The sequence below is a fragment of the Muscardinus avellanarius genome, assembly GCF_963383645.1.
Source record: "Muscardinus avellanarius genome assembly, chromosome: 4".
In the NCBI taxonomy this organism is placed as follows: domain Eukaryota; kingdom Metazoa; phylum Chordata; class Mammalia; order Rodentia; family Gliridae; genus Muscardinus; species Muscardinus avellanarius.
This window is the reverse complement of record NC_137789.1, coordinates 63,456,535-63,466,856: the sequence shown is the minus strand read 5'-3', so window position 1 is coordinate 63,466,856 and position 10,322 is coordinate 63,456,535. Positions and strand designations below refer to the sequence as shown.

Genomic DNA, 10,322 nt, shown 5'->3' with positions numbered 1-10,322 from the left:
TGTAATGAACTAATCAGAGTAATTAACATATCCATCATCACAAACATTTATCATTTCTTTGATAACTTTAAAAATCCTCTCTTTTAGCTATTTTGAAATACATAGTATGGTGGCGCATGACTATAATCCTAGTACTTCAAAGGTTGAGACAGGAGGATAGCAGGTTTGAAGCCAGCCTCAACAATGTAGTGATACCTTCAGCAACTTAGCAAGACCCTATTTCAAAATAACAATAAGGCCGGGCATGGTGGTGCATGCTTGTAATCCCAGCACTTGGGAGCCTGAAACACGAGGATCACAGGTTCATAGCCAGCCTCAGCTACTTAGTGAGGCCCTCTGTAATTTAGTGAGACCTTGTTTCAAAATAACTTGAACTTGATTAATGAGGGTCTATATCCGAATATGTGTAAAATTATGAATATGGCATGGTTACCCTGGACATTCATTGGTGGGAGGGGGGAGGGAAAACAGGGGCGGCGGGGGGAGAGGGCACCAAGTATAGTTTAAATTTATACCATTTATTTTCAATAAAAATAAATAAATAAATTTAAAAAAAGAATAGAAAATAGGGCTGAGGTGTAGCTCAGAGATTGAATGTCCTTGAGTTCAATCTCCAGTGCCTCCCCCCAAAAAATAGTTAAAAAAAGAACTAAGGGTATAGCTCAGAGATAGACTGCCTCTGGGTTTAATTTCTAGTACCAAAAAAAAAAAAAAAGAAATAATACGATATTAGCTGCAGTCACCATACTGTGCATTAGAGCACTAGAATGTATTCCTCCTACTATAACTTCATATTTCTTTACCAATGTCTCTTCTTTCCCCACTCACCTCTGGTAACCACCGTCCAACTCTGCTTCATGTGTTCAGCTTCTATAGCATCCACATATAAGTGAGCCCTTGTGGTTATGTGTCTCTCTGCTTCTTAGCTTATTTCACGAAGCAGGGCTTCTTGGTTTAATATTCCTATGACACCACAGCCCTTGGTATGTAGTAGGCTCTCAACACAGGCTGTTTGTGTGAGTGAAGATACAATGGTAAGATTGCTTGCTTAGAAAATCAGGGTATGTGGTCTGGAAAAGCATTTGGTGTTATTGGTGAACGCATTATTATATAGAATCTTAGAAAGCTAATGTTTTATTAATTCTGTTGCGAAGCTAATGAAGGGGCATGGATTTAGACATTTCCAAAACAGGCTTACTCTGATCATGGGGCCACTTTTATTTAGACTTAGTTGGGGTTTCCTGGGGACCACAGATTCCTTTGAGCTCATGACAGTCAGGCCCCTTTCTCATTAGTGTCCGATTCCTCTAGAGGACTCAAGTCCATCCTGGTCTGGAAGCAGGAGGCCTGATAGTAGAGATTCTGGCCTTAGCTATGGCTTCCCAGGGACTTCGACTCTATTGCATGATCTTACAGCAGGCTGATTCTGTTAGAGAAAGTCATTTCCCTTCTTCTCTCTTCACTTTGCATTCCTTCTGCCTTTGAACTTGTCTTTTTGTGTAGATGATCTTACAAGGTCTCCTTTCATCCTGGGCTTGCTGTGGTCCATGCAAACTGGTGGCCTTTTGAGAGAGATGGAAAGTAGCTGGGGAGGAGCTCTTTGAACAGTCAGAAACCCTCTCGCCCCAGCCTGACACACACAGTAACCTCTTCCAGTAGATACTGAGTGGTTTATTTCAACTGTGAGCTCTGGTGTCCTTGAATAGAAATGTGGCATGAGGCCACCATGTGGGATAGAGGGTGGTATGCAAGTTGCCTAAAATTGTCAAAGTCTTCTCTGACTTTTAGCTGGTCCCTGCCCCAACAAGGCCACCAATATGGAAAGATACAGAGCTTGAAAGTTGCTATTAATGTGGCATAACTAACTAGTGATTAAAGGAACTTTGAAAGGACAAGGAGTTCTGTAATAAGATGACGTTTACATTAAAAATGATCCTGGGCTGGGGAAATGTACGAGACATGCAGTTTATATAAAGAAAGAACATCCCTCTTTCCCTGACATAGTCTCTGCTGCTTTTAGAAAATAGCTGGGCTTACTTTGATGGACAGATGATGGATTCATGTCCTAGCTGTAATGCTGTAATCAAAACTCAAGTCTCTCTGTTCTGCCTGGAAATGAATAGCTTCATTGAGTGGTAACCTGGTCATCTTTATCATGGATATTCATCACCACCAATTCATTTAAGATAAAAATCTATCATATTTTTCTTGGAGTTTAAAACTGTTCCCTGCTTAGAAATTTTATAAGCCATACTAAGTATTTAAAAATTTAGCTAGAAAAATAAATATCTAGAAAATCTATAAATAGCTAGAAAATATAAATCTCTTCTAGGCTCACAAACATTTCTTCCAGAAAACCCTTGCATCATTTTATTCAAGGAGACGTGAATTGAGACACATTTTAAAATATCACCCTTAACGATACAGGATCAAAAGGCCCATGCCTTTTACTTTTATTTTAAATACATTTTGAGTGATAATACATGCACCATAGCATGAAATATATAAGATATGAAATATAAAACATAAAATTACAGAGAAAGAAAATTAACTACCCAGTTTTTGTATATTTACCTGGAATGATCTCATTATCAATTTATTCTTCAAGAATGTTTCAGTGCATAGCAAGAAAATAATGTGAAATATATTTCTAATGTGAAGCATACCGCTTGCTTTTTCCTTTCACTTCATAGTATTTATTGGAGACAGCGGGAGCATCATTGCTGTACACCAACACTCCCGCTTCTCCTTCTGGAAAATGCTGTAGGAATGTGCTTTTGACCACTTGCTGTTAGGTGAACCAAGGACTTCCTTGAACCGATGAAATGTCGTGAGAAGTGACCTGTGTCAATTCTGGAGTGAAGGATTTGAGGGCAGTGCATAATTTTCCTCCACTCACTGCACTAAGATTATGGTGTTCTGGGTGAGGAGTCTGGGCTCTGAATAAGGAAAAACTGGTAGAGGGCATCTCCCTATTCCACTAACATGTCTTGCATGATAGAAAAATAGAGTTTTGACTGTTGGAGCTAATAAGGTATTGCCATTGTGTTCTTAGATTTGTTACCTAAGCTTTCCTGACTGGTGTAGATTGCTCTATATTAATACATGTAGAACTACCTTATTTTTTAATAAGATGCATAGAAATTTGTTGTATAGACATCCTAGGAATTATTTAATTAGTTGCCACTGATGGCATTTAGTGAACTTTCAATCTTTTTCTGTTATAAGCGATGCGGCAGTGAACACCTTTGTAAATTATGTTATTTTATGACTAGATCTGTTTAATTCTTTTTAAAATTAGGTCCAGCTTTTTGCAGGCATTTTCTCCTTGTGTGTGTGTGTGTGTGTGTGTGTGTGTGTGTGTGTGTGCGCGCGCGCGTGCCTTCCTGGCTTCTCCTTGGCACTCTTTCCAATCCACAGGCTTGCTCCTCATCGGGATTATTGGTTTAGTTTAGCAGTCCGCCTTGCCTCCCGGCAGCCTCCGCTTGGCTGGGTTGCCGAGACTGGTGACGAGCACTGTCTTGCAGCGGCCTCCTTCGCCCTGGTTGGTGCTCCTTGCGCTTGGCAGTTCCTCTTTCTATTTGTATTTAAGGGCTAACGTATGTCTTCACATTTCATCACAGATGTGGTTTGATCTATGTCTCCTACTGTTGTTGTTTTGAGGTGACTTTCAAGAGAAGAAGGGGGGCAGTGCCAGCTTTACGATGTCATTTTTAAAACTGGAAGTTTCCTCTGACTTTTAAAAATATTAACTTGGAACTTGTCACTGCTTTTTTAAAAAAATGCATGTTGAGTCCAAGAGAGCGCATGGAACCCGATTTGGGATTTACTTTAAACTATAAAATTTGCAATTTTATAGTAAAAATATCATAGGAGATCAGCAGTTTCATATGGCTCAACCTACGATACTATGAGTCTCTGCTAAACACAAAAAGCCTGGTGACCACAGCCCTCTCTGTCTTACCGCAGGACTGTCCAGAGCACAGTCATGCCGATGCATGCTGTTCTAATTGGCATGACAGCTTTTTCTTTGAAAACATAGGCCTCTCTCTGTTTGGTCCAAAGTAGAGGGTGGGGTAAAAATCCAATTTTTTATTATGTTAAACAACTATGTTGACACTATCTAGTTCATATTTTCTTCGATTTCCTTCAAGACCAACTATCACATATTTTATAGAGAGCATGTGAATCATTTGTTCCAAAAGCAGTACCCCCTAAATCAGAGCCATCCTCATTATAGTTAATTGATAAGCCCAAGAATCCTGCCTTTGAGTCTGGGGGAAAAGGCAGACTTTCTTGGTGTGACCCTAGAAATAAACCTAAAGTGAATGATGTCAGCCAGGCATGGTGGAAAATGCGTGTAATTCCAGAATTTGGGAGACTGAGATAGGAGGATCACAGGTTTATAACCGGCCTCAAAAACTTAGCAAGACCTTGTTTCAAAGTAAAAAATTCAAATAAAATAAAATAAATAAATAAATAAATAAATAAATAAATAAATAAGGCTGAGGGTATAGCTCAGAGGCAGAATGCTTCTGGGTTCAATCCTCAGTTTTGTTTTTTTTTTTAATGATGTCTGTGTAATGCCTTTTTCCCTTTTGGTACTGAGGATTGAAACTGGAGGCATTCTATCTGTGAGCTACACCCCCAACCCTTTTTTAAAATTTGAAGTGAGGTTTCTCTCAGTTGTTGAGGGTCTCTCAGATAAATTGCTGAGGCTGGCCTCAAACCTGTAATCCTCCTGGCCCAGCCTCCCAAGTATTGATTATAGGTGTGCACAACCTTGCCTGACTCATGTGATATCTTTTGTTACATTCTTTTCTTTTCTTTTCTTTTCTTTTCTTTTCTTTTCTTTTATTTTATTTTTTATTGGTGCACTGTATTCATAGATCATAGTGGGATACAAACTTTTGTAGACATACATGCACACATCACCCAGTCAGCCCCCACCCGATCCCCACCCCATTCTCTCCCCATCCCTCCCTCCCATGCTTGGCTTAGTGGTTGACATCTAGTATTATAGCAATTTATCCAAAATTAAAAATGATAATCTCACATAACAGTTTCATTTGTCTGATACCAAGCTTTTGATGACTTAAAGATAACATTTCAATATTTCTTTTTGCTTTCTTTCATACCAGAGAATATTTTTTTTCTGTTTTTTTTAGGTGAAACTATCATATATTTATATATTTATTTTTCAGGAAAAAAAATCTATCCTAATATGGAATATGGACTCTAGATACCCAAAACGATCTTGAAAAAGAACAAAGCTAGAAGATATATATTTTCTGATTTCAAACCATATAAAGCTACAATAATTGAAACAGTGTAGTACTATTCTAAAGGCAGATATATAAACCATTCGAGTTAAATAAAAGCCTAGAGATACATTCTTCCATATATTGTCAAGTTATTTTTGACAAGGTTTCCACGAACATTTGGTGGTGGAAATAATAATCTTTTAACTAAATATTGTTGAAACATAATAATTACATGGAAAAGAATAAAGTTGGACCCTTAGCTAATCCCATATACAAATATTAACTCAAAATAGATAAAAGACCTAAATATAAATCTTAAGACTATAAACTTTTAGAAGAAAATCTGGGTCATAAAACCTCACAACATTGAAATTGGCAGTGATTTCTTGGATATGATTTCAATGGCACAGGCAACAGAAGAGTATACAAACTCCCTACCAAAAAAAAAAATATTGTATATCCAAAGACAATGTAAACAGAGTTAACAGTTACTAATAGAATGGGATAAAATATTTCCAAATGCTATATCTGAAGGTATATTAATATTCCAACTAGAAATCCTAAAAATTAACAACAATAAAGGCAAACGATACCATTTAGAGATAGGTAAAAGACTAACATAAGTAATGAATCTCCACAGATAACCAATCTTAGTTGTCTGTTGGATGGAAACTCTTGTTTCTCTGGTTCTGGTGTGTGTTACCTATTTCTTCTTTGTAGTTAATCTCTTTGAGTATTTTCTCTAGTACTGGTTTTGAAGACATAAATTCCTTCAGTTTCTGTTTGTCATGGAAGCTTCTTATTTCTCCATCTAATTTGATAGAAAGTTTTGCTGGGTAGGAAATTTTTGGCTGGAAGTTGTTTTCTTTCAGAGTTTGGAATATGTTACTCCAAGCCCTTCTGGCTCTCATGACTTGGTTTGGGAAGTCTGGAGTGATTCTAATTGGTTTGCCTCTGAATGTCACTTGGCCCTTTGTTTTTGTTGCCTTTAAGATTCTCTGCTTGGCTTCCACATTGGTCATTTTGACAATTATGTGGCGTGGGGATCCTCTTCTCCGATCCTGTCTAAAAGGAGTTCTATAAGTTTCCTGAACCTGTGTATCAACCTCTTGCTCTATGTTTGGAAAATTTTCTGCTATTACTTCCTTGAAGAGATTGTTGATCCCTTTGGTTTCACTTTCTTTTCCCTCCTCTATTCCAATTATTCTTAGGTTAGCTCTCTTAAAATGGGCCCATATTTCTTCAATATCAGATTCCTACTGTCGGATATTTTTTCCTAGATTAGAAACTATGCGTTCATTTTTGGAATGATCATCTTCTAAGAGCGAGATTCTGTTCTCCATGTGGTCTAATCGATTGTTTGTGCTTTGAATTGAGGCCTTTACTTCATTAATTGCATCTTTTATCTCTTTTTGGCTCTCTCTGAGTTCTTTTCGAAACACCTCTATTATTTCTACAGTTATTTTCCTGATTTGATCTTCTAGAAATCTCTGATTTTCTGTTTTATCGGGTTCTGATGTTGTGGGATTGTTGGCATTCATTGCTCCAGTATTATTCCTCTTTCCATGATTTTGAAAGTTTGTGCCTTCTCTGGGTTCTTCCCTTGGGTCACTATGACTTCACTTAAGGTGTTTTGGATCTCGAATCAGTAGTATCTCTGACCCCATTACTTCTTTACTGGGTTGTATCACAGAGTCTCTGACCCAGATAGTCGATAGAGGCTGCTTTAGACTGTGGGGGGTGCCAGGTTGCACGTTCTCCTATGGTGTGATATCTCTGCCACCCCCCCTCCCCCACTGGGTCAAGTCCCAGGGAGTACAGTACTGGGATTTCTCCTCTGTGGCCCGCAATTTGACTCACTGTTCTTGAGTACGCAGATGTAGCTGTACTGGATTCTGTGAATTCTCTGCTGCTGCCGCCGGTGGCAATATGGTGCCGCTGCTATGCCCTCGGCCGTGAGGCTGGCGTATTTCTTCTTGGTTTTGATTTCCACTCTGAATCCCTGCGGCGTGTGCTGAGCTCAGCCACTGGGAGCTTTAGATTTTACCTGTGGCGAGAAATCCCGCCAGGCTGTTCCGCAGCGGCTCACCTCGGCTTGCTGTAGCCGTCCAGTGAAGTTGCCGCTGCCGCCGGCAGTATGGCGCTGCTGCTGCGTCCTCGGGCGTGAGGCTGGTGTATCTCCTCTGTGGCTCTGAGCTCTGTTCTCAGTCCGCTTTCTCTCTGGAGCCTGGTGATTTTTTTGTTTCTCTGGTGATGGTGTTTTCTGGCTATGAAAGGCGCTGATTTTGTGGTAATGGAGATTGGTTGTTAGCGGGGCTCTTAAGCCCCGCTTTTCTCGGTCGCCATCTTCCCGGAAGTCTTTTGTTACATTCTTTTGGGATAGCATTTTATCATTTATATATTACTTCACTGCCAAGAAAATTCTCTCAACATGTGGCAGCAGCAGCAATAAGAAAACATTCTTAAGCCATTGCAGTAAATAATTGAAGAGTCAATGCTGAACTTTATCAGATGAGTGAAGCTCCTTAAGTCCCTAAATGGGTCATATATTCGATGTAGTAGCTAGAAAAGACTTGAATGACTTTAATTGGATAAATTGAGTATAAAACTGATTTGGGAGAGTGTGTGATTTGGGACGAAATTTAATATGTTGGCAAAGGCCCAGCCTTGTATGCTGATAGGCTGGTTCCTTGAAGCTTGGAAACAACACTGGTTTTCTGTAGTTGATGTGGCCATGCTGGAATCACATTGAAGAAAGAGGTCAAAGGCTCAGAAAAGTGGCCAGTTAGAATGAGAATGGCGATGTGAACACAGGACCTGATAAAGAACCGTACAACCTGGATGTTATTTATTTTACTAAACTTTTCCTCAGTTTATTATTGTGACAGATGAGAAACAATGCTCAATACAGGTTGTAATTAGAGCTATATTACTTAAAACTGTATTTAAGGAAGCTGGAACAGTGCCCTTTATGCCTCTTTCTGTTGCGGCGGGGTGGGGGTTTATGCCAAGGAATTGGGATCCTCCAGCTTTTTAGAAGGTTTAGAGTCCAAGAAGTTTTTTTGAGTCCTTTAATTTAGCTTCTTGTTACTGAAGGTGAGGCATTTCTCTCATGTCACCTTGGGATCAGGGGAGTCTCTGTCTCTATCAACATTCCCACTGCTATAATCCCAAAGACCTGGCCATACAACTTAGAAGAAGGAAGATTTACTTGCTCATAGTTTCTTAGAGATTCCAGTTTCAGTTCATATGAAACAAGACTCTGTGGATATCAGGACATGGTGGCAGAGAGAACCAGCAAGCAAGGGGGTTCAAAGACACAAGCACAATCCCTGAGGCCACAACCCAGAAACTCAACCCTTACAGCTACAATCTACCAGCCTAGGCTACCACCCAGGCTGTGGTCAACCCATCACAATGGATTTACCTACTGATGAGATTACAACCCTTCTAACTTCATTATATCAACTCTAAATATTAATAAATCAGTTCCTCAGGGAGCATTCTCCCCTCACCCATGAACTTTCTTGGCCCCCTATCCCAAGAGTAACCTGCTCCTGCTATTTCAGTGCCTGAGTACTTTGGTGTCATTGGTCTCAGACACCAGTTTGCCACCTATGATCCTGTGAGGGTGGTCTTCTAGATGGTTTATATGGAGTTGCTTCTGTCCAGGGCATCTTCAAGACTGAAGTCCTCCCTGTCTTCCAATAGGCATCACTAAGTGGTGATTTGGCCTTCAACTTGACCTTGATGTTTAGCAGGGCCTCATATTCCCGGGCCTGGCACTGTCCTCTGTCCATGTCTCTGCCATTCTGACTCCAGGTGCAGCAAGACCCTGTTGATCTATTTCATCTGTGTGTTAGAGTGGCCCCCATGTCCCTCAGACTGTTCTCTAAGTTGACCTTCAGATTTATCATGGGGTCTAGGTCAATATCCAAGGGCTGGGCCATGTGTCTTAGGTCTTTGAGTCATCTCAGCAGCTCTGAACTCAGCAACCTGTGAAGAAAATACTGTGGTGCTCTCCTTGGTCTGTGAGGACCTGTATTTGTCCAGATCCTCTTGGTTCTTCTGAGCCAGCTCACCATACTGGCCCAGATGTCTGCCATGATCTCGCTGAGGTCCTGAAATTTGGGGGCATCCACCTCCACAGTCAGCCCAGAACTGGGCTTGGAGGCCTTGACCTCCTTTTCATGGTTCTTCTTCATGAACAGCAGCTCTTCCTTGAGAGCTTCAATTTCCATTTCCAGATGCAGCTGAGTGATACTGGTCATCAATGACCTTGCAGAACCTGTGGATGTCACTTTTCACAGACTGGCCCGTGGCTAGTTCTGTCTCATACATGACTCCAAAGTCATCAAGCAAGGCGAGCATTGTCAATATCAGAACAACGTAGGCACTGTCCACAGAATTAGCAAATATCTGAGCCCTTAGCTCCTTCATGGTCTTGAAGTAATGCCCCCAGTCTCTCACTTGGGGCCCTTCCTTCTCCAGATGTTTGTGGATTTTGCTCTCCAGCCTCTGGTTTTTTGGTCTCTAGGCTCTTCACTCTGTCTAGGTATGGGCCAGGTTGTCATCCAAGACTTGCATGGTCTCCTTTTCACTCTTGATGTCACACATTCCAGCCAGTGGTCCCAGCTGCCAGGACCCTAGAACCCAGTTGCCCTGGAAGCTGGTGGAGCTGGATGTGGAGGTGTGTGAGCCTGATCCCTGGCCACAGCTGATGGCTGGTTGGACTTCAGGGGTCATTCTGCCTAACCATGACAGTACCAGTGGGTCATCAGTTGAGATAGATTCTTGTCAGGAGCTTCTAGGTCAATCAAGCACCCAGATCCTTGAGCTCATAGTCACAAAATCCTCTTTCCATGCACACATTTCTTGGCATTTCCAAATGCCTTCCAGCTTCCTCCAAAAGCCTAACTTGAGAGCAGCTGCATATATTTACCACATATGTGGATTTATTAAAAACTTAATTATATTCAATCTCTATTAAGTGTTGGGCTTGTAATTCACAGTAGAAAATCCTATTCTGGCCGGGCATGGTGGCACACGCTTGTAATC

At 40.8% G+C, this 10,322-nt stretch overlaps 1 pseudogene across 1 annotated transcript; it reads right to left on the bottom strand.

Moving 5' to 3' along the window:
- Positions 1–8,912: 8,912 nt before the first annotated feature.
- LOC308262308 (keratin, type I cytoskeletal 18-like) lies at positions 8,913–10,010 on the bottom strand (annotated as a pseudogene). Its single transcript has one exon. The product of its transcript is annotated as a keratin, type I cytoskeletal 18-like (transcript).
- Between the last annotated feature and the right edge of the window lie 312 nt (positions 10,011–10,322).